This window comes from Phascolarctos cinereus, unplaced genomic scaffold (assembly GCF_003287225.1).
Source record: "Phascolarctos cinereus isolate Bilbo 61053 unplaced genomic scaffold, phaCin_HiC Scaffold_726;HRSCAF=1367, whole genome shotgun sequence".
NCBI lineage: Eukaryota > Metazoa > Chordata > Mammalia > Diprotodontia > Phascolarctidae > Phascolarctos > Phascolarctos cinereus.
This window is the reverse complement of record NW_027556098.1, coordinates 116718762-116743760: the sequence shown is the minus strand read 5'-3', so window position 1 is coordinate 116743760 and position 24999 is coordinate 116718762. Positions and strand designations below refer to the sequence as shown.

At 41.0% G+C, this 24999-nt stretch overlaps 1 protein-coding gene across 2 annotated transcripts in view; it reads left to right on the top strand.

The window, feature by feature from the left end:
• Nucleotides 1-11394: 11394 nt before the first annotated feature.
• ROPN1 (rhophilin associated tail protein 1) overlaps nucleotides 11395-24999 on the top strand; it is a 35008-nt gene continuing 21403 nt past the window's right edge. Inside the window, exons 1-2 of one of the 2 annotated variants that reach the window (XM_020985992.2) lie at nucleotides 11395-12107; nucleotides 16451-16532. The gene's annotated coding sequence lies outside the window, so the exon portion shown is untranslated. The remainder of the gene's footprint in view (nucleotides 12108-16450; nucleotides 16533-24999) is intronic. The other variant, XM_020985991.2, reaches the window with a different exon arrangement.

Below are 24999 nucleotides of genomic sequence, written 5' to 3'. Positions count from 1 at the left end.
GCACTTGAAGGCTGGTATAGGCAGGGTTCCATAGCAGAAAGATAACACCAAGTAGGGAGATTTGTGAAGAGTTTACATGTCAATGAGGGGGCCATCTCCAGTCATCCAGATCTAGATCTTGCCATTGAACCCAGATGGCTCTGGAGGAGAAAGTAAGGCTGGTGACTTTGCACAGCCCCTCCTCACTTAAATCCAATTCACTTGCAAATCAAGACATCACCTTTTTGATGTCATGGTCATCTTTGAGAAGGAAGGATAAACAACATGTCAATGAAGTAGCTGCCAAGCACTCTCGGTCCCAACCAGTTGTGGAGAGGAGAAATGAAAGAAATCATGGGAGATAAATTTGATGGGCTTTGTTATGCAAAGATAAAAGATGTTTGTGCTACAAAAAGGTATTTATTTATGATAAAAATCTGACATTCAGAATCTACAAGGAACTGCTAAGAAAATTCCCCCAGTGGAGAACTGGTAAAAGAACACGAAGAGATCATTTTTAAGAAGGAAATAAAAGTGGTTGATAATTACTTGAAAGGTATTCTCATAGCCTTCAAGCTTTCTAATAGCCAAAGAAATGGAAATTAAAACAACTTCAAAATGTTGGCCCCTTGTATCTATCAAATTGTAAAAGGCAGCTAAAAACATAAGATAAAATTTAATGTTGGGAGGGTTCTAGGCATTACATTATAGTAGTATTATTATACTATAGATTGGTGCAAGTTTTTTGGAAAGTAATCTTACACTATACAAGTCATATAATGATCATGCCTTTTGACTCAGTGACCTTACTGCTGGGCCCATATTCTAAGAGTGTTATAAAAAGGAAGGAAGGAAATACCTTTTAAAAATATTTATAGCTACAACTTATTTCACCTAACTTAACTCACCTAAGCTTCATCAACTCCATATTATCCAGACCAACCTTGGGCAGTATTGAAGTGGTGTATGCTGCAAAATGTGCTGTCTCCTCCATCCCCTAGTCTTCTCCCCTCTGCCCTATTAGAGAGAACAATGCTGGTGCTGACCTTTGACAGGGAAGAAACTGGAGCCATTAATACCTGGCTGGGACTAAAGAGTTAACCAGGTATTCAGGAAGGTGGAGAAGTACTGACCATCAAGGAAAAGAGATTGTTTTTTCAAATGCAAACACAAACAACATGAAGGGAAAATAAAATGGCCTTTTTTCCCTTTTCTTAAGGATTTCTTTTCTTCTCTCAGATTAAGGTTTCAGTGACTATCAACTATAGTTCCCACTTTCTAAACTATAAGTATAGTAAGTATTCTAGTCTTACCCAGAACAAAGCCAGCCATATCTACTCCTCAGCGTTCCAGAGGTAACTCCTGAGGGATTGTATGTCTTTTATCTAAGTCTATCAGTTTTGGTGTGGTTCCCCCACTGGTAATTATCAATGACTAGTACCCCAGTTCCTTTTAACCAGTTAACCCAGTTAGCTTTTACCAAGTCTAATATTTACTTTGTAGATATAGCAAGAACAGAAGTACAAACATATCCCCCCAATGCCTCAGCAGCACACTCTCCCCTATACTATCTCAGTCTGGGGAGAGTGGACTCAGACTTAACAAAGTTTCCATATAGCATTTTTCCCAGAATGAGTTCCTATATCAACTACTGCTGAGTTGGGTCCCAAAGGTCACTCTTTGATCTTGGGGACCTCAAAGCTGGACTTACTGGCTACAAACACCAGCATGGACTCTACTCCCAGATCTCCTAGTGACTAGCTCTCCTGACCTTTCAAGATTCTCTACATTGTAGCTTCCAACATCCACCATCTTAAACAAAAGGACAAATGCCAATGTAAAGAACCAAGGCTCCTGGGCTACATGTTGGCCTTAGCTAGGGAAGGACCCAGGCCTCTCCCTTTACAGCATTCTCTCTTCTCTCAGCAGAACATTGCCACAGAAGAAGTCAAATCAAGAAAAGAAATTCTGGTCAACTCAGGACAACTCAAAACGAGAGGTGATGGCTCAAGATGCAGTGGATGATCTTGGCATCTTCAATGTCTAACCAAACTCTAAACGCTCCACAGTGCCCGCTTCAGCCACCTTCCCAGCCGTTGGAACAAATTGTTCTCTTCTGCCCATTCCACCAGAGGAAGTCTTCACATGCTTGGGGTAGACATCCCCCTAACTCATCCATGGGTTTGAGACCCCTCAGTTACCCTCAACCTCATTTAGCTTGTCTGCTGAAACAGTTTACCAGGGTGGGTCCACTTCACATGCTACAGTTCACAGGTGAGAGTTAGGTGGAACAGGTGGACACCAAAGGTGGAAAGCAGCCCTGAAAAGAGCTCAGTAGCCATCGCACCAGAGCTAGTAGTCTTCCCTGAACACATTTGAACGCAACCCTAAATCCTGTTAGGCTTTTCTTTACCACAGTTAGCTGACAGGAACCAATTATAGAACGTGTACACATGCTACAAAATCCATGTGGGGATTACATCAGGAGGACACTCCGCACAGGCTCATCAAGCCTTACATTACTGACTAGTACAATAATAATACATTTTAACAGTGTGCAATTTGCCAAATGTTTTCCTAAGATCTCTAAAGAAGGCACTCACTTTTAATATTTCATCATTGCAAAAAATATATTATGCACCCATTTGGCTGTGGTGCTGTGCTATTATTTGTAGACAGCAGAGTAGGTCAAAAAGAACATTTTCTTCCCGCAAATAACCACTATCATAACCCAATGAAGAGCTCTGAAGAATGGAAGAAATATCTTGATTCCCTACTGTGGAGTTACCATCATAACACCTCACTTAATGAGAAGTCACAGTCATAACTATAATAGGGTGCCTACAACCCTATCATTACACAGCAAATAACCAAAATATAAAGGGAAAAGTTCTTGGAAGGTCTGAAAAAGCGATGGCAAAATCCAATCCTTTTGTTCCTAAGAGAGCCCTTAGGACCCTTTTGGATCTTATTTAAACCCATTACAAAATGGTGTCCCACCACAAATCAATTTTAAAAGAGCCAAGTGGGAAGAAGAGGTATATTAGACGTAGATATACCAAGAACAGCTAATAGCAAGGGACAAAAAGAAAAACCAATTTATCCATCCAACAAATATTTATTGAGTACCTATTATTTTGCCAGGTGCTCTGGGTGAGTTTCTACCCTCAAAGACAGGGGTGGGGAACCTGCAGCTTCAAGGCTATATGTGGCCTTTTAGGTCCTCAAGTGCAGCCTTTTGACTGAGTCCAAGCTTTATGAAACAAATCCTTTCATTAAGGTGATTTGTTCTCTGAAGTCTGGATTCAGTCAAAGGGCTGCACTTGACCTTGAGGGCCAAGGCTGCAGGTTTCCCACCCCTGCTCAAAGAACTTACAACCTAAAGCAGGCATAAGGACTCTAAAAACACAGAAGTCTACAGTCATTTTGCATGAGGGAAAACTAATCTACACATCTCAATAGGCTCTGAGATCACCACTGTGTCACATACATGGTACAAATCAATAAGCCAACAAGCATTTATTAAATGCCCAGTATGTGCCAGGGATATGATGAAAGGCAAAAACAGTCCTTGCTCTCAAAGCCTTCACATTCTCTGGACATCTCCCACCATCTTGACTTTTGTTTTGCCCTGGACTCCAATGACTGGAGGAGAGGGTGAAGATGATGACCATGTGCAGCTCTGCCTTACCTAGATCAAATTCACTCTCCAAGTCAAGACATCACCCTCTCTGGGGTAGCTAGGGGGCGCAGTGGATACAGCGAGGGCCCTGAAGTCAGGAGGACCTGAGTTCAAATGTGGCCTCAGACCAAACACTTGACACTTACTAGCTGTGTGACCCTGGGCAAGTTATTTAACCCCAATTGTCTAAAAATATAAATAAATGATAGATAGATAGATAGATAGATAGATAGATAGATAGATAGATAGATAGATAGATAGATAGATAGATAAATAGATAAAACGTCACCCTCTCGATGTCATTGGTCCTCTTGGAGCACAAGAATGAACAACACCCACATTCTAATAGGGGAAGCAACACGCAAACAACTAAATACAAACAAGATATACACTGAATAAAGTGGAGATATCTCAGAAAGAAGGTGCTAAAATTAAGGAAGAAGGTGGGACTTTAGCTGAAACATGAAGGAAGTCAGGAGATAAACATGAGGAAAGAATTCCAGGCATAGGAGACAGCCAGTGGAAATTCACAAGAGTTGAGGGATGGAGTGTCATATTTGGGAAACATGAAGGAGGCCAATATTACTGGATTGGAAAGGATGTGGAGGAGAGTAAGATGTAAGAAGATTGGAAACTTAGGAAAAGGCCAGATTATGAAGGGCTTTACAAGACCAACAGAGGATTTTATATTTGGTCCTGAAGGTAATAGGGAGCCACTGGAGTTTATCGAGTAGGGAAGTGATATGGTCAGACTTAAGCTTTAGAAAGATCACTTTGATAGCTGCATGGAGGATAGGATGGGGAGAGACTTGAGACAGAGAGACCATGCAGAAGGCTGTTCCAGGGGCAGCTAGGTGGTGCAGTGAATAAAGCTCCGGCCTTGAAGTCAGGAGGACCTGAGTTCAAATCCAGCCTCAGATACTTACTAGTTGTGTGATCCTGGGCAAGTCACTTAACCCCAATTGCCTCAGCAAAAAGTAAAAGCAAAAAACAAAAAAACAAAAAACTGAAGGCTTTCCAATAGTTCAGGAATGAGGGGATGAGAGCCTACACCCAAATGGTGGCAGTGTCAGAAGAGATAAGAGGATGCATAAGGCAAAATTGACAAGATTTGGCAACTGATCCAGTTGATGTTCATAAAAACAACCCAGAGATATAAAGGCATAGGTCCATAATACTCAGAATAGTATATTTAAGAAGGCAGGAAAATGGGTAATAAACTTTGTCATCATCAACAGCAAATGCGTGCGTTATCTACTTAATACAGAAAGCATAGTGCTAAGTGTTACAGATAGCAAGAAATATAAAATAACGACCTTGGTGTGTCCTGAGAGGCCTGGTAGCTAGGATGAGGACAGTAATTGTAATCCCTCCATTGTACTTAACCCTCATCAGATATCTGATATATTCTATTCAATTCTGGGCAGAATATTTGAAAGAAAATTGACAAAGTGATATGTAACTAGAGGACAGCAACCAGGATAGTGATAGATTTTGAAAACACGTCATACAAAGATTGGTTTTAGGACTTGGGAATGTTTAGTCTGAAAAGATCAAGGGGTGCATGATAGTATTTGACTGTCTGTCATGTTAGAGTGCCTCAGGAGGCCACATCAGAAGCTGTGGGGTTTCATCCATTTTTTTGGGTTTCAGACTTCTGAATAATTGTGACTACACAAAAGTGGAGTGGGCTGCCTTGGGAAGATAAAGGGCTTCAAGTCAAAACTCGATGACCAGTTGTTAGAGAAGATGTTATAGAGGATTCCTGTTCAAACTGTGGTTAGACTAGACAGCTTCCCTTCCAACTCTGAGAATATGTAACATAGCTACTGGGCCTGTGGATAAGAGGAATGCTCTAGATGAAGGGTGGGGAACCTAGAGCCTCAAGGATACATGTGGCCTTCTAGGTCCTCAAGTGCAGGCCTTTGGGGCCGCATGTGGCCTCGAGGCCACAAGTTCCCCATCCCTGCAGACAGTGAGCCAGAATTTTATTAAGGAGTTTGGCAAAGTCTCTCACGATATCCTTATGGGCAGGATGGATAGATGTGGTCTAGATTAGGATAAAACAGTTAGTAAATTCAGAACTGACTGGCTAGCCATTTGCACTATTTCTTAAAAACATGAGAAGACACTTCCTCCTTTGAGGAGGTAGAAGCCCAGGGTATAGAAGATTTCGTATAATGTCAGGATCTCCCTACATGCTCCCCGCTGCCTAGTAGTTAATGTTTTGCTGATTTTTTTTCTCTATTTCTTTTTTTAAAATTCTTTATTATAAGGGCTAGTTCTTTGAGAGGGAGAGGAGGAAGGATCCATGGGGGAATCTATAAGATGTAAAAACAAAAAATATCAATAAAAATCTATATATTTTTAAAAGAATTGACTGGCCAGACCCAAAAAGGTCTCTGATGAAGAGTCACAGGGATCTGTGGTTGGCCTTAGTCTGTTCCACATTTTTATCAATGACTTCGATGAAGACATAAATGACATGCATATTAAATGTAATTTCATGAAACTAGAAGGGATAGCTAACATGCCATATGACAAAATCTGCATAAAGAAAAAACACCTTGAAAGTCTGGAATGACATGCTAATCTAATAAGATAAAATTTAATAGGGATCAATAAAAAATCCCACACTTGAGCTTTTTTAAAGTGGGCTTGTACTTAAAATAAAGGGAAGACAAGATTAAGCAACAGTTTATGTGGAAAAGATATGGGAGTTTCAATTGACTAGAAGCTCAGTATGAGCCATTAGTGTTATGTGGCAGGCAAAAAAAAAAAGTTACAGTGATCTTTTACTGAATTAATAGAGACACTGTGTTCAGAATAAGGGAGCTGAAAATACCACTGCTCTCTGATCTGGTCAGTTCTCATCTGTTCAGGTCACGGTGCCACATTTTCGGAAAGGCATCAACAAATTAAAATACTTTCAGAGCAAAACAACCAAGAGAGAAAAGGGACTTGAAATCATGCCACACAAGGACTAGTTAAAGAAATTGGCAACGTTAGCTAAGAGAAGAGAGGACATGAGGGGTGGAGGTGGAGGTGCAGAAAGAAATCTCTGTCCTCAAGGAGCTTACATTCTGCTGAATGAATACAAGTTAACTACAAGGTATTTGGGAAGAGTAAGTATTAAGAATTGGGAAGTGAGGGGACAGGGATCAGGAAGGACATTCCAAAGAAGGTGGGACTTAAGCTGAGCCTTGATGGAAAATAACAATTCTGAGAGATGGAGATGAGGAGGAAGTATATTCCAGAAATGGAGACAGCTCATGTAAAAGTAGTGAGATAGGAAATGGAATGCTAAGTTTGGGAAATAGAACATTTCCCAGGGTAACTAGGAAGTAGAGTCTGTAAGAAAGATTAATAGAAAATACAGAAAAATAGGTTTGGAGCCACATGGTAGAGGGTCTTAGGGGCCAAGCTTAGAAGTTTTAATTTTATACCAAAAATAAGAGGAAGTTACTGAGGATTTTTGAGAGAGTGATATGGTGAGACCTGTGCCTTAGGAAGATTACTTTGATGGCTGTTTGACAGATGGGTTGGAGAAGGAATAGGAGGAGAGACCAATGGGGAGACCATTTAGGCATCTACTCCAATAATCCAAATAAGACGTGATGCATTCCTCTCACCACATAGGCATAGAGAAGAGAACAGATGTGAGAGATGTTGTGGAGATGGAATTAATAATATTTAATTGGATGGAGAGATGGGACATGGGGGGAAATATTAGAATTACTCCAAGATTTTTCACCTAGGTGGTTTGAAGGATGATGGTATTTTACAAAAGATATATGAAAGTTTGAGAAGTAGAGCAGGTTTAAAAGAGAGAAAAACAATGAGTTCCATTTTGACATGTAGTGCCTGAGATGCTGATGGGGCAAGCAGATGGATATGTCTAGCAACAGGTGGCAGTGCTAAAGTGTTATTCCAGTGAGAAATCTAGACCAGATATCTAGCTTTGGGAATTTTATGTATAGAGATCATTGAATCTATGGAAGCAGATGAGATTCCCAGGTGAGAAAATGTAGAGAGAAGGGACCTAAGAACAAAACTTTCAGAGCAAAAAAGAGATAGATGTGGATCAAGAAAAAAAGCTCAGGTTGGGATTTTCAGAAAGATAGGAGACTTAGAAGAGATCAAAGTCAAATAAGCTAAGGGAAGGGACAATGGAAGAGGAAGGCAGACAAAGACAGAGACTGGGCAAGAGTAGTGCTGAAATGGATGGAGACAAGATATACCTTGGAAAGGGGCTTGTACTTTGGCTGATATGACAGTGCCTCTGAAATACCAGATTTAGGGGAGCAGGTTGGGGAAGTTTACTACTCAGAGGATGAAGTAAATACAGATTGATCAGGGTATCTCAACTGACTGCAATATGGGGAGTCAATGGCAATGGTAATCAGGAAGATCACATGGTTAAGAATCCTGAATACGAAGCTAGGGCAACCATGTTCCTTCCCATCACAACCTTCAAGGGTCACAGGGCTGGTGCTGACCCCTGGTGACGCAGGGCTGAGGGCTGATATACAAGCAAGTAGTTAAGGAAAAGAGGATTTGTCTAATGTCTAGGGTCTCTTAGGTCAGATGCTGTGATTCCATGACTTACCATCCTCAAACAGATAAAGCACAGCACAAGGTAGTGCCAAGAATGGTCAAAATTGATGCTATGGATTAGAAGTTCAGAGAGAATGGTCACTGATGGTTGATCTGAGAAGGCTTCTTAGAGAAAATGACTTAAGTTTGGGACTTGAGAGGAGAGACTTAAACAAAGACAATTTTAAAAAATTAGGTGGAAGGAGACAATCTAGGCCAAGAAAAAGGCTAGAAGCAAAAATGGAGTTAGAAATCTGAGTGATCTATTCAGAGAATAATGAATAGGTTGTGTGCAGCTGTTTGTGTAACAGAGTATCGGGGAGATAGCTGTAAACACTCTTCAATGCCAGGCTCAAGAGTCTGGACTTAATTGTGTATTAATGGAAAACTACTGAAGCCTTTCTTTATATTCCCAGGTGTTATTTAATACCCTCTCCCAAATTGCTTTGTGTATAATTTGTATTTATTTATTTGTGTACATGTCCTATCTCTTCCTCTCTCCCCTACACCAGTAGAGTATAAATTCTTAAAGGACGGCTGCTGCTTCATTTATCTCCAGTACCTAGAATAATGCTTTGCCAATAGGTGTTTGATAAATCCTTGAGCTGAATTATTGAGGGGTGCAGGGGAGGAGGAACAGGCAATGATGTCTGCCAAGTAATGTTTCCTAACCGGGTAGGTAGAATGGATTGGAATATTAAAATGTAAGTTTCTTGAAGGCAGAGAGGAGTTCACTATTGTTTTGTATTCCCAGCACTTAGCACGGTGCCCAACACATAGCAGGTGTTGAATAAATGCTTGTTAATTAAGGATAGATGTTGTTTAGGAGATTATTGTAATAGTTCAGGATGAGAGAGACTGTGAAAGAAGTAAAAATACAACTTTATAACTGATTAGGTAGATGAAGAGAGAGAGAGTAAGTAGTTGACTCTAAGACTTGAAGCCTGGGTAAATGGGAGACTGATATCACTGACAGAAACAGGGAAGTCTGGAATTGGTTTTGGGGGAAAGCTAAGTTTGGCTTTAGACATGTTCAGTTTGAAGTGATGGCAGGACAACAAGGTGGAAACACTGGTATTGTGGGAAGGGCACGGAATTTGTAGTCAGAGGACCTTGATCCAAAGTCTGACTCTGCTATTAATTACGTATGTGACCTTGAGCAAATGACTCTTTAGGGCATCAGTTTCCTCATCTGCATTATGTAGGCACTGGACCAGGTAACTTCCAAGTTTCCTCTTTCCCTAAATCTACAATCCTATGAAGCAGTGAGAAATGAAGACTGAAGCTCAGGAGTTATATCTTCGTGTAGGAGTAAATGTGTAAGGAAATGATAGTTGAAGTAGATAAAATAGCAGCTTGGAAAGTGTCAAGGGAGAAAAGAAGATTGAAAACAGAGTTTTAAGGAATTCCCCATTATTAGGAGTGGGGGAAGAAAATGGAAGGCACAGGCAAAGGGAAACAAGTGGTCAAAGAGGAGAGTAAATTGTCAAGAACCACAAAGAGGATCTTGGTTTTCTAATGGTTGATTCAGTTGTTTCAGTTGCGTCTGACTCTATGTGACCCCTTTTCTTAGGTTTTCTTGGCAAAGATATGGAGCAGCTTGCCATTTCCTTCTCCAGCTCATTTTACAGATGAGGAAACTGAGGCAAATAGGGTTAAGTGACTTCCCCAGGGTCACACAGCTAATACATATCTGAGACTGGATTTGAACTCAGGTCTTCATGACTCCAGGCTCAGAGCTCTATCTATTAACCACTCTTTTTTAGTTGTTAGATGTCTAGTAAAATTATTACATTTTTTTAAAAGGTGGAGGCACTTACAGGGAAAGATAAAAAATTGTCACTCAGATGAAGGCAGGTTGGTATAGTGGAAACAGTATTATACTTAGAGTCAGAAGACTTTTCCTTAGCTCATATCTGCTACTTATTGTTAACTGTGAGATCTCAGGTAAGGCACTTTCTAAGTCTCAGTTTCCTTATATGTAAAACAGGGGTGAGGCGATCCCTCTAAAGTCCTTTAAGCTCTAAGTTTATGATCCTATGACCTGGCAGACCTCATTTCTTAACAAATATGGTGTTAAATGAGATTCATCTCTTTACATACTTCTAAATAGAGGGAAGACCTGGTCACAATTACCATTTTCAACAACATTTATCAAAATTGTAAAGTCAATAAGCATTTCCAATGGCTGCTCAATAAATTCGTGTAAATGAGCAAGCTGGGCATATAGTAGGCATTCAGCAAATCCTGTTCATTGAAGACTGATCAAGAATAACCCCTCCCTACCCCCTCCCAAAAAAAGCTACAATCCTCCAAACAAGACGTCTAGCTTAATCCAGTGTCTCATAGTCCAGAAAAGAAATTGACTTAGATGTAACCTAAATCCTACCTACTACAGAAGTCGAAAAAGAATTAAAATTTCACACTAGAGAAGTCTCAAAATATACCCTTGGGTAAAATAGAAATGTATTTGCACTAAATTCAAACGAAAGTATAAATGACTTGAAAGCCAGTTTGAGCAGGAACAGCTGAAGAGGAGGAAGAAGAAAGAACCTCCCCTTTAAAGAGGGATGTATGGGGAAAGGGGTGGGGAGGCTAGGGAAAGGGAAAGGTAGCCTGGGGATATCTTGACTACTTCCAGACTTGCGCAGTACCAGGCTTTACCTCCCCCCTCATCTTGCCACAACTCTTATCATATTTACCCACCACCTCCAACATACTCTAACATAAAATGTGAGCTCCTTGAGAGCACATTTTCTACTTGTCTTAGGGATGCTTGGCATGTAGCAAGTACTTAATAAGGGACCTTGGCTTTGACCCACATCTGCCTTCCATGCCATTGGACGTGCTCAGGGGTGTGCTGGAGCCGGCTCTAACTAAGCTGTTAAATTTTTCATCTACACCTCCAATTGACAACAGGGCTTGATTTATTGTTGATTTGATTGTCTAGATTTAAGTACTAGCGACGCATATTAAATATAACAATGTGTCAGGAGGGTGTTTTGTTTTGGTTTTTTAATCCCCAGAGAGACAGTTGTTAAACATTTACCAGCACACCCCTAGGCAAGATGGTCCCTTTAACTGACCTCGGACCAGTTGGATTCTTGGCTACGCTCTGAGAATTCAGACCTGCGGAATCTTGGAGTCAATGTGGGGCTCAGAAGCCATCCAGGGCAGCCTGTCCATCCCTAACCATTGACTCTCCCACCCTCGGGCAGGTGACCCCTCTAGGTTCATTCCCCGATCTCGAAAATTTATTACCGCTATTACCTCTTCCCCCAACCCCGGGAGTCTGCTTGCAGATCTCCAGCCTCAGCGCCCCTCCCCGAAGATCCCCCTTGCCCAGATTCGCCCGTGCACTCGGCTGCACTTTAGTCCTTTACAGCCTCAAACCTCCAGGATGGTTTCCACTCCTCTAAATCCTTCCCTTTAACTACCAGCCCAATTCCCCTCTCAGCGGGAGCCCTCAGGTAGTTTCCAGGTTCCCCTAGCTGCGACGCTCCCTCCAGGGTCTCGGGTTCGAGAGCATCCCCATTGCCTCACTTCCCCCTAGCCAATCTGAGCCCTGCCGGACGAGAGGGGGGCGTTTGTGACGTTTCCTCCAACAGGCCTCGACCCCTCCCCCACTGGTTGCTAAAACAGGCGAACCCGCGTGCTTGGTTGTCAAGCGCAAACAAAGGGGGTCCCTCCCCGCCCCGCCCCCACCTGTGCCGCCCTTCCCTCTAAGGTCCTGCTGCTGTCCTTCCGCCTTGGGTGCGAGGCGCCTGTCTCTCCCCTCCCCCTCCCCACCCGCGGCTTGACGCCGGTGCAGACAGGAGTGAGACTGAGCCGGTCTGGGAGCGAGCCTCAGGTAGCAACCCGGGGAGGGGTCGGGGTGGATCTAGGGAGCGTCTTCCCTGCAGGGCTCCCCCCTGAGCCAAACCGCTGAAGGGGCCTGCAAGACTGACTGGGTGGGCATGCGATCCCAGGAATGAGTACTGGGGAGAAGGACCCCAATCCAAACCCAGTTGGTAGGGCAGAAGACATGTATCGTAAGGCCGTCCCATTATTGTGATTTTTCTAAATACTATTTTTCTATTGTTTTGACCTCTGTCTTGAGCTCCAGACCTGAATCTCCAACCACCGGAAGGATATCTCCATCCGGATGTGACACCAGCACCTCAAATTCAACATATCCCAACACTACCTTCCCGACTTTGTGATTTCACCAGTCTCCTGCTTCCATGGATTCCATGTCTTAAACTTTGGGGTTATCATTGGCTCTTCTCTGTCTATTGTCTAGTGCTGTCAACTCTACCTTTTCAACTTCTTAGATATTCCCACTGCCTCTCTCTTCCCATTAACCCTACAGTATCTCATTACCATAGCAACTAGGTGGATAGAGTGCTGCCGATGGAGTCAGAAAGACTCATCTTCCTGAGTTCCAATCCAGCCGCAGACACTTATTAGCAGTGTGACCCTGGGCAAGTCAAGTAACCCCAAGCAAGCCTCGGTTTCCTCATCTGTAAAATGAGCTGGAGAAGGAAATAACAAACCACTCCAGTATCTTTGTGAAGAAAACCCCAAATGGAGTTACAAAGAGTCAAAACTACTGAACAACAACAAATTTCATTACCAGTTCCCTGGACAATTGCAATAACCTCTTAAAGGGTCTTCAATCTCACTTCCTGGATCCTCCAACGAAGCTTTCTTACCATTTTGAGACAGACCTAATACTTCGATGATTATCTTTCTTCCTCATAAATGTGGTCATGTCCTACTCAGAAATGTTCAATGGCTCCTACTAACTCCCATGTAAAGTTGAAAAATGCCTTTAAGACCCTCCACAATCTGGCACCAACTATCTTTTTCAGTCTTGTTTCCTCTTCAGACTTGTCTATACCTTCCCTAAAATGGACTGTTCTTTACTCCACAGCCTCTTCTCCATCTCTACACCACTGATCATGGTGGTCCCTTCATCCATCCTCTCACTCTTCACTTCTTAACCATCCCTTTGAGAACAACTCAGAAATAGCTCAGGATTAGGCAATCTCAGAGTTGTTAAGGATCCGAGAGGCCATGTAGGACTGAGATTCTTTAATTATGTGTGAGTGAGATAACCCCCTTTGGCAGTCTGGTAAGCCTATGGACACCATTTTAGAATGGTTTTTTTTTAAACTATTTCCATGAAATGCTAAATTTCAATTAGAGGATAGTGAATATAAAGATGTATCACACACACACACACACACACACACACACACACACAAGGTCTGTGACCTTGGATGGACAGAAAATACATTTTTTGGTGAAATTAGACTTTCTGAAATCTACCCACAGATCTCATGGGGGGCCTATGAATCCCAGGTTAAGAATCTCTAGAATGAACACATACATACACACAGACATACACACACACAAACACACATACACACACACACACACACACATCCTGAATAAGAATTCCCTCTATACCATACTTGACTAGTATACAGCCTTAGCTTGAAGACCTCTTGTGAAAGGAACTGCACCTTGAGGCAGTCATATCCACTGTTGTATAGCTGTAATGATTAGGAGGTTTTTCCTTATATTAAATCTTCTTCTCTATAACTTCTTATTTCTGGTTCTACCTGTGCCCAAACATGATCTTAAAGCCCTTCACCTGGTTGCTCTTCTCTGAACTCTCCAAGTCATCAACCTGCTTTCTAAAATGTGGCCGCTACAAATGAAAACAATGTCCCAGATGGTGTTGGACCAAGGAGCAGGATACAGCAGTACTTTCACCTCCCTGATGCTGGAAACTATATATTTTGTTGCAGCCTAAATTCCATAATTCCATTCACACTAGTAAATCATATTGACTTTGCAGTCCACTCAAAGTCTCAGATCTTTCCAGACAAACTACTGTCTAGCCTCACCTCCCTTTGTCTTGTACTCAAGAAGGTGATTTTTTAAACCCAGTGTAAAACTAAATTTGTCCCTATTAAATATCATTTATTAAATATCATATAAATTCCAATCAAGACACAATTCTGGGAAGAATGGCTAATGTGTAGGTTGACTAGCATCCAATATAACGGCTATCCCTCCCAGTATTGTCTCATCCATTAAAGCTTCTCTGCAGCTTAGTCTTAAATTAGGACAACTTTTTAAAAAGTTGCCTGGAACACTGGGAGATTAACTGACTTGCCCCAGGGTCAGAAAGCTGGTATGTCCCAGAGAGGGGATTTGACACAGGTCTTCCTAGCTTCTGGGCTGGCTCTCCCTCTCCAAAGAATTGATAAAAATGTTAAACAGCACCAAACACAGATCCCTGGGAAACTCCCAGGCTGAATACAATGAATGGGATGTTAGATTTATTACTATTTAATTTCATCTTGTTAGAAGTAGCCTAGTATTCTACCCTGTCAAAAAATCCTTCTGGATCCTGATTCTGTCATCTAGTATGCTAGCTATACCACTTAATTTTGGTCAGAGGATAATTTGCTAAGTTGTTAGCCCTTTTATTCACTTTGATCTCTTTAGACAGCTCCCCCTTTTTGTCCATCAGAACTGTCTCTCTTTGTGTTTTCAAATTTTCATTCTTGAAAACTTCCCATCCTTCCTGGGTTAACTTCCCCTGTAGATTTTTAGTCCATGGCATCTACCTATTCTTTCTCTATGCCCTTCCAAAGCTATTCTTCCCAAATCCAAGTTACATATTAGACTATACCTGGCTGTCCTTTCCTCTGTTGCCAAAGATAAGATGCAGTAGTCACTTCTGCCCCACCTAGTCTTTCCACTTTAGCTGCCAAGTTCCTCCTTATGATTGAAAATTAGGTCAAGATTAGCAAGTCACTCATCACTTGCTCCATCTTTTAAAGGATGAAATTATTATTAAGGCAAGGCAAAAAATTGTTAGGCATTTTGTTTTGGAGGTTCAGATAATTGAAATCCCTGCTATAGCATAACTCCATGCCAGGTTTATCTTTCCCCCCAAATTCTTTATTTATTTACTCTCTCTTGTCTGGGTTCACTTTAGCAATGTCTCAGGACAATATCTTTTCTGTTTGTCCCTTGCTGACCTTCAACTAAATTTTCCTTACCCCTCTTCCCCTGTTTTGGCTCCTACATTTCCTCACAACCATATCTTCTGAACACATAATGCCACTCCTCTTCCTGCCTTGTTCCTAGCCTCAGGATGCTTTGTCTTTTCTGTTGATTTTGAATGAGATGTACCCTTCCAGAGCATGAAGTTCCATCTTAATACGTATTACTGATAACTCTGAGATCAAATTTATCTCCTTGCATTAAGACTTGTAGCTCATCTTGCTTGTTACCTGTACTTGTGCCTTTCTGTATAGACATCTGAGGCCATGATTTTATTGCTGACTTCTTTATTGAATTTTGTGCCCTGTGAGTTACTGATCATCTTTCTACAAAGTAGCCACTTCTCTACAGCATAGATGTATTCAGTTTTCTTGTTCTTCCTTTTCAGTTTACAGCCATTTTTATTAGATTTTTAAAACTAGGCAAAGACATTTTTACCATTAGTATACTCCATTACTCCATATTTCATTAGCATACTCCATTTCTGGCAAAGAGCACATCATTCCTAGATTTTAGCCACATCTCTAATCTCAGACAGCCTGTTCATTTCCCAAAATTGCCTCTTTCTCCTGAAGCCTTTGCCTTTTGTTGGTAGCAATGATGAAAATACTACCTCTGCCTCCAACATCATCAGTTTCTTGCCAAGACTTTATAATTCTTAAAAAGACTTTCTAGAGTCCTTCTGTCAGTATCCATATGAAACATTGGAAATGGGTAGTAGTCATTACATTTGACAAAGTTGGGGAGGTTTTCAGTAACATCCTGCACCGGTATTTCAGGAAGATGGCTTTCCCTGTCGTTAATGTCAGGTAACTCAAATCATCTCACCAAGGAAGATTTCCCTGATTGACCCCTGTTTTGGTAAAGACCTTCCCTTTGGACTTTAGCACTTTTTTTTTAGCACTTCCTTAACTCATTTATCATGTAATATTTTGTATTTTTGTCATCTGATTTTGTGCTAATTCCCATCCTAGGCTATAAGATACATGAAAGGAAGGACCATGTCTTAGGTAAACTTTCTTTCTCCTCCAGAGCTAGGAGCTTAATAAGTATTTGTAGAATGAATCAAAGAATGAAAGAATCAGATTCTCCCTATAACTATATCAATCTGACATTTATTCTCAGGCTAGCTTCCTCATTCAATCCAGCACACTACTCTTGCCCTGGGTGCCCAATGAAAGTTCAATTATATCAACCAGAGCCAAAGGTAATGAAAAAGGCAAATCTGTTAAGTGGTGGGTAGACGCAGAATCATTCCAGAGCCAAATTCAATTGAACAAAGGTTTATCAAGCATCTACTATGTGCAAAACACTGATAGGAATTTAAATATAAGAAATTTATATTTTATTTTCTTTATGCAGTTGGATGCAATTGACGGTTTTAGAGGTGAGGGAGGGATGTGACTAAAGATGTTCATTGGGAAGATTAACCTCATAATATCATACAGAGTGTATTGTGCAGTTAGGGGAGAGGCTGGAGACAGGGATACTTCTAAGAAAAATATAACAGTGGGCCATCGAAGGCAGAACTAGGGCTTTAATTAGGGTCATGGAAGTGGAGACAGATGAAAGAGATTGCAGAGTCAATCAATGGGATTTAGCAATTGGTTGCTGTGGGAAGAGAATAAAGGAAAAGGAAAAATAAAAGGTGACTGAAGTTTGGAGGAAGTGGAAATTGGGGGAGGGGGAAATAAAACCTCAATTTGGGATATTTTAAGTTTGAGGTGTCAATGAGACATCCAGGTGGCAATAAATAGCAAGACAGTTGAAGATGCGGGTACTGAATCTCAGGAAAAAGAATAGAGGTTGGAAATATAATTTTGGAAGTCATCTGAATAGCAATGAAAATAGATGATATCAATTAGGGAGAGAATGCAAAAAGAAAAGATTAGCTAAAGATAATACTTTGTTGGGTTCCCATATTTAGAGGATGGCAGAAGAGAGAGGAGCCAATCAAGGAGTATGGGGACAGGAAGCCCACCCAATGTGCCAGAGGCCTTCCTCACCTTCTCTTGACACAATAGGAAAGAAACAGTTGAACTCTGGCTGTCCATCTGTCATCACTTACCCTTACCACATGATCAGCCTATCTTCTTTTCCCATTAGACAATTCCTTAATGACACCTTTTACTCCTGATCCCCTTTTTAATCCTTTTCCCCCCATGCAACCCATAAAATACATTAGCAATAACAAGTAAGTAAAACAGGGAGCTCCCAGATTACATGGCTCTTTCTTTCTCTTCTCCTCATCACCCCTCCCTCCTACCCCACAGTCCCCAACCCCACCACCAGCCACACCAAAGATGAGCTGTCCCTGGCCTTGCCCTAACCTGGAGTATGCCTCAGTATATACATTCCCAGCAGGGACCTGGGTTTCCAGAGTTTAGTGTCCTGCAGCTTCTGTCTCCCACCCCCACCCCCACCCCCACCTCTGCACAAGGTAAGTTATACAAGCTTGCCATGCGTGCCAGATGAGTTAATTGCTAGGCTCTGATATCTCCAATAAGCTATTTGCAGAGCCTGGCCTATTCTGTGGCACAACTTTGTTACTCTCACATAGACAGAGAGCCTAGGCTAAAGGACAGTTTGCAAATGGCGGTCTATTTTGGGTTGAGAACAGTGTAAATTTGCTAATCACTTGATACATAGCAACACACCTATGAGTATCAGTAAAAATATCTGTTGTTGCTGACTGTAGTGAGAAGGGACACAGATTTAAGAGAGACTGCATTGATTCTGAAGGATTGATTCAAGAACTGCTAAGCACTGTAATAAATGACTGGGTAGAGACATGGAATCTGAAGGTCTTTTAAACTTGAGAAAGAACTCCCCTTACTCCTTTTAGCTGCCTGAACTGAATGAAAGGTCATCTTGCTCAGAAGTAAGGAAGCCCAACCAATCTAAGATGTCTGTAGTATAGGAATGAAACTACAAGCAACTTTAAATCAAATGGGAGAAAAAAGAGAGGTGGGAAGGGCCAGATTAGAACTAAGGTTAGCTTTCCATACTTAGGTTTATTGTGAAGGGATAACAAGATAACAGTGAAGGTAAAACATAGCCATTCCCCAAGTGTCTCATATAATTCTTCAACTTTGGGAGGTTTGGGGTCATTGTTTTTTTTTTCTGTTGCCTCCTGAAATAAACCCCTAAAATGTCATCCCATACTCAAAATCAACGTAATCCAAACCAAACCAATTCAATCCAGTCCAACAAGATCCTACTACATGCCAGAGAACATATTAGATGTTAGGGAAACAAAGCCAAAACCAAATCAATCCTTCCATTAAGGAGTTTACATTCTATTGGGGGTGGGGCAAGGAGGGGGAACAACATTTAAAAAGATAAGTATATACATGATAATTAAGGTACACACTCTGTAATGAGCCCATTTATTAAGAATTGGTCAGCTCATTTGAGGCTAACTCCTGGCTCTTTCTAAGTATGTTAACATTTTAGTTGGTTTTGCATAATTATGTATTTCTCTGAATTTGAGTATATACAGCTAGCATTCTAAAATATCAATAGGTACTTTTTGCAAATGAAACATAACATATGTAGATATTTATGTTATATATAATACATAGGGGCACAAATAGTACACTTAAGTGGTATTTAAATTAAAAAAAGAACATTGAGCTAAATTTTCTCGTATTTTAACGGTAAATTCAGGTCCATGGGGGGTAAAGAAAGATATTATAACTAGATCTTTGCCTCTTTTGTTCCCCCTGTTAAATTAAAAAGCTTAACTCAAAGCTATACCAAAAATAGTTGCTTAATTAATGCTTTCTAATGACAATGATGATCTTGATAATGTTGCAGTGATAATATTAAAGCAGAAACAAAATGGAAAAAGAAATGTGCTTTTTAAAGGAAGTGCCAGATAAGATGTGTGCCCACCTGAGGAACTGCCACTGGGAACACAGGGGTTAGGGTACTTTGTTAACTACCGGATGGTAACTTTGCACAGACCTCCCTCACTTCAATCTAATTCACTTGCACATCATGGCATCACCTCCCTGATGTCATGGCCCTCTTTGAGAACAGAGGACAAATAATAATAACAACTACTCCATAACCAGTCATGTAATTTGAACTGGGATCAGTCCTAGGGAGCCAAGCTTCTAAGGAGAGATTAACTCACTTTTTACACATTCTTTGGCTCATTAAGCACCAACACCCTGGAGCCCCAGAGCAAATTTACTTATAGTTTAGGCTATGCTCACATCTAGAGTTTTCCCAAAGAGAGAGAAGTAAAAGGGTACAAATTCAGCATACAATATGTCAGATATAAGAAAATTAATTTATTTCTATCAAAAAAAAAGAAAAAAAAGAAATGCTAGGCATAAAAGACTCAGTGAGTAGTAATAGAATAACTTGAAACATATTCAGTAACTTCTTATAACTACTGTTAAGGTCTGCTAGGATGCTGACACTTAAATCTCATGAGAACATAAACTAGTTTACAAGACTACTAATTAGGCATCTTACATTTTGTTTCAGTTCTGCATTGTCTAAACAGCTCCAGGTATATGTCTGATAGTAAAATGGTCAGGCTGAGGCTGATTCTCTTGTCATAGGCTGCCCTCATCTAGAATAATAGGGTAACTTGGGGGGACTCCTTGCTGACATTGAGCTCCAACTCATTAGAACTCAGCATTTCCATATGTCTTGAGCTCACAAGGCTATCTCTAAGTGTGGTTGGACATGGTTGATTTTGATAGATACTAATTCGCCTAAGATCAAGGAAGAACAAATGCAAAAGAGATATCAGTCTCAGATGCCATGTTCTCACAGCCCCATAGAGACTGGGTTGGAGATAGGGCAAACCACCTCTTTCCCCTACCCCTCTCAAGAAGCAGCTAGAAATAGTCTTCATAGCTGGAAAGGAAGAGAGAAGACAAGGGAGTAGTCAATCCCTTCTATACATTCATAAGTCATCAGCTCTTCAGGCTTGTAGCCAGTAAGGAGACTCTTCATAATCTGGAAGTGAAAGTCCTTTGGCATCTCTGTCACACATGGCCAGAAGTTGCACATGGCCTGATTCCCGTAGGAATGACAATTATAAACATGCTCCATGGGATATCACCTAGGGGCCAATTAAACCTTGCTATACCCAGATACTTATAATACAAAATGATATAAGTGAATAAGAAAAATGTCCTTTGAATTCAGTTGAAATGTCCAATGTCCTAATTCAATCCACAGGCCTGGAAAGGCCTTCACTTCTAGTTAGTGGGATTAGGGAAGACTTTATAGAGGCAGTGACATTTGAATTTGGTCTTGAAGGTTAACAGAGATGTAGGCGGTTGCAAAAGGAGGAGGGCATCCTGAGGAATGTGGTGAGCAAAGGTATAAGAATGGGAAAGAGCAAGATATATTCAAGAGAAGGCAAATTTCGTGGTTTACCTGGTACATAGAGAATGTGAGGGATAACTGTATGAGGCAGAGGTAGAGAGGAAGGTTGAAGCCAAATTGTGGAGAGTCTCAAATGGCACCCTAAGTTATTTAATAAATAGTGGGGAGCCATTTAAGGGTTTAGTAGAAAAGAATGATATGACCAAAGCTTTGCACTAAGGGAGATTAATCAGGCAGGAGAAAGGTCAGTTAGTCAGCTTTGATTAGAAAAACAGTGGAAAGGGAGCTAGCTCTCTGTGTTCATGTCCCTCCTTTGATAAACAGGCTGGCTATAAGACCTTGTGCAAGTCCTTGTCCTCTCAGTGCTACAGACAGCTAAGACTACAAATTGCAGAAGCAGGTGCTCATCTGTATTGGGAGAGGGGTTTCCTCCCTCTGGGACCAAGGAAATCACAGGTCCAGTCCCCAGAATATCAGGCAGCAGTGCAATGGATGGCTGAGAAAGGGTTAAGAGGCTAGCAGTGGAAAGATAGTCTAGGAAACTATTGTAATGTATATTAACAAATACATTTATATGCTTTACAGTTTACAAAGCACCAGTGCTCTGTGGTTTTTATAAATAACTGACTCAGTTTTGCTACTGAAGAAATAGTTATTGATGCACAGCCTTGGCAGAGCTGCTCCCAGCTCCACAGCCTTTTGAAAACCCACATCCAATCAGACAAACCTTCATCAAAGTCTCATCATTATTTGTTTTAACAAGATTTGAATCTGCCACAGTGGTGTCCTGCAGATAACATCTACTCTCCACAAATGGTAAATTGGTTTTCCTTTACAGGTAAACCTGCTAGTTCTGTCAGCTATTAGGCTTTGATCAGAAATAGGAGTTTTAATTTTGCTTTTCCTTCAGAGAGATGATCCACTTGATTTTTACACAGAGATTCAGGCATGGGCTCAGAGAGAACTTGAATTTCCCACAGTGAAGTATGTGAAGTGGGATAACTGTGTCACCTGATGTGAATTTGGACAATCCTGGGCCAATGCTTTCAACAATCCTTGCTCCGTCACACCCAAGGGTCACTGGGAAAATGGTCTCCTTAAATTTGGGATTTGTAGCACTGCCAATAATCTGAACCCAAATTCTACAGGCAAAATAATTCATTCTTTTCATCACATTTTCATATACATTTATTTGATCCCTATGTAATTCTGTGAAATAGGCAGAGGAGTATTACTCATATTTTCATATGAAGAAACTAAGACATTGACAATGATTTGCCCAGAGTTTACTAGATATTAGTGACGAAAGAGAATACAAGCTTGTAGTCAAATGTATTTCTCCATACAAAGTATACAGTATTTAATGGCTGCCTCATTTTATGTACTCTTTCTACCTCCCTGAGCTTCCACTCAAGTCTTATTGTCATGTTTCACCAGGTGGTGGAGGTGACTCTGGTCTCCAAAAGGCAATGTCACAGGAGTGCAAGCTCTGACTGGTCCTACCAAGATAAAAAAAAGCCATCAGATATGGGCCTGGTGATAGACCCTCTGCTTGTGGTTTGAGGGTCTGCAGATAAGGAAACTGAGACACAGAGAATTTCAATAAGTTGTCCAGAGTCACAATCAAGTTAGTGTCTGTTATTGGGATAGGAACCCAGGTCCTTTTGATTCCACGTCCAGTGCCCAGTCCACTATGCCATTAAATTCTCCCAGATGTTAGTATCTTCTTTCCCTCTTGAAATTATACTGCACTTATTTGTGTAAATGTTATATTCCCTTGCCACCCCTCAAGTAGAATACAAGTGCCTTGAGGGGAAAAAATGTTTTTCATGTTGTCATTATCTCTTCATCTTCCAACACCTGCCCTACACATAGTAGAAACAATACATTGAAATATCCACTGACAGCAACAGACAATAAATTTAAGGGCTGGACTGGATGGAGGATCTTAAAAGTCCATTTCAAATTGAACAATCTCTGCTTCTATAACCATGGGCTACATTGTGTGGAATAAGGAGTGAAGTAGTTTGGAAAGGCTTCATGCTGGACATGGGGATTGAGTTCCTTTTTTGTGAGGAGTGATTATTCTTCATTTCCTTAAAGCCTTGAGTTGATGGCACAGAAGACAGGAATGGAAACAGTAGCAAAGTCTCCGAATGGATATGCATTTGGTGGGGTAGTGGAAGAAGATTACTGTTGGCTATGCCCCCCACTCAGCACATCACAGAGAGGCAGGGCTGCTGTAGTGGCGGTGGTGGTGGTTGTTTGTCCTTCATTCTAGAAGAGGACCATGACATCAGGGAGGTGATGTCATGACTTGCAAGTGAATTGGATTTAAGTGAGGAAGCGCTGTGCAAAGTCACAGCCTCAATTTCTCCTCCAAAGCCATCTGGGTCCAGTAGCAAGATATAGATCAGGAAGACTGGAAATGTCCCTGGATACAGTGGGAGACCTTGGCCTTTTTAAGGCTAAGGTCTTTAACAGGTCTCAATTTCACTGAGGCAATGCCCACAAGAAATGAGACAGGGAATACCTAGTCAAAATAAATAAATACATAAATCAGGGTTTCAGGCCAAAACAGAAACAATTGCTATTTACATTCACTCTGAGCCAATCAGGACCCAAAGAATGACCAAGTGGGGCTTGGCCTGGGCCTGGGCCAAGAGAGTCAGAATGATTTGGATTTAAGGTAGAGGTGCTTAGAGATCTGATATATGGCTTTCATATGTACTGCTGGATTAAACTCTTCTAATTGGATTGCACTAGATTAGATGCTCTCTTAGGCCATTACAACCCTAGAATTGTATAATCCTTTGATTAGAAAAAAATAAAAAGAAAATGTCAGCTAAAAGACTATTGCAGTGATTCAGAAAGAAGATGAAAAGGGCCTAGACCAATTAGTAGATATGAAATAGAGTGAAACAGACTGCTGATAGAGCTATTTCAAAGGAAAACTTGACAGGATTCTGTGACTGGCTGAATATGGGGGATGAAGGACAGAGTTAAGTCAAAGATGATTCCAAGGTTTTTACAACCAAATTATAAAAAATGATAGTGTTCCTGACAGGGTTAAGGAATTTGGGTGAGGAAGCTAAACCAGAAGGGCAAAAATGATGATGATGTCAATGTCATTTTGAGATACCTAAGTGGAGACATAGGAATGGAGCTTATATAAGAGGACACATAATGGGATATAAGGTTTGAGGAGTTTTAAAAGAATTGATAGTTGAAAACATTAAAATGGATGAGCTCTCTGAGGGAGAGAGGATGCAAGGGGGAAAAAAATCAGGTTAAGTACTGAGCCTTAAGGAAAGCTTAGGGTTACAGGGGAGGAGGAAGAGGAAACACAAAGGGAGTGAGGACCAAGAAGGAGTAGTTTGAGAAGAAAAAGGGAAAAGATATCAATTAGAGTCCTGGAAGCCAAGAGAGAGTTTCATGAAGCGTGGTTAACACCAAATGCATCAGAGAAGTCAAGAGAAGATAGGGCTCAGCAAAGGCCATTTGATTCAGCAATAAGAAAAGAATCATTTATAGGCGACTTTTGAAGAGCAGTTTCAATAGGGTGTTGGGAAGTTCGATTGCAAAGGAAAGAGCTGGTGGAAGTGGAGCATTGAGCAAGCAGGAGTAGAAGGGACTCTGCAGGAGAACAAGATGGACCAGGAAGGAGCTGGCAAGAAGTAGGATCAATAGCACAAATTATGTTTAAACAGAAGGGACAATATCTCCTTCTGAATTAAGGAAGAGAGGCCATCAGCTGAGAATGAGACCGAGAGGGATAGAATCTATATGCTTGAGAAATGGTCAGGAGCACTCCCTGTGAAGATTCCACTAACAAATTAACTACCATCTATCTATCTATCTATCTATCTATCTATCTATCTATCTATCTATCTATCTATCTATCTATCTGGGAGGCAGTGGGGTTAAGTGACTTGCCCATGGTCACACAGTCGGAGGCCAGATTTGAACTCAGGTCTTCCTGACTTCAAGGCCAGTGCTTGATCCATTGTGCCTCCTAGCTGCCTCTAAATTTACAAAATATAAAAGGATTGCTAGGCAATTGGCATGGGTCCCTTTGAAGTAGCTCAAAACATGTAGTAGGGGAAATTCTAAATAGTTTTGTAGTACAAGAGAAGAAGACAAAAACAGGCAGTGGTAAACAGCCACAACTGTAGAGAATAGCGTGGAAGCCAATAGTGTTGAAAGAAAGAAAAAAAAAGAAAGGAAGGAAGGAAGAAAAATAAAGAAGGAAAGAAAAAAGAAAGGAACCCTCACGCTATTTAGGAAAAAAAAGTTTAAGTAATTGGAATATTTTAAAA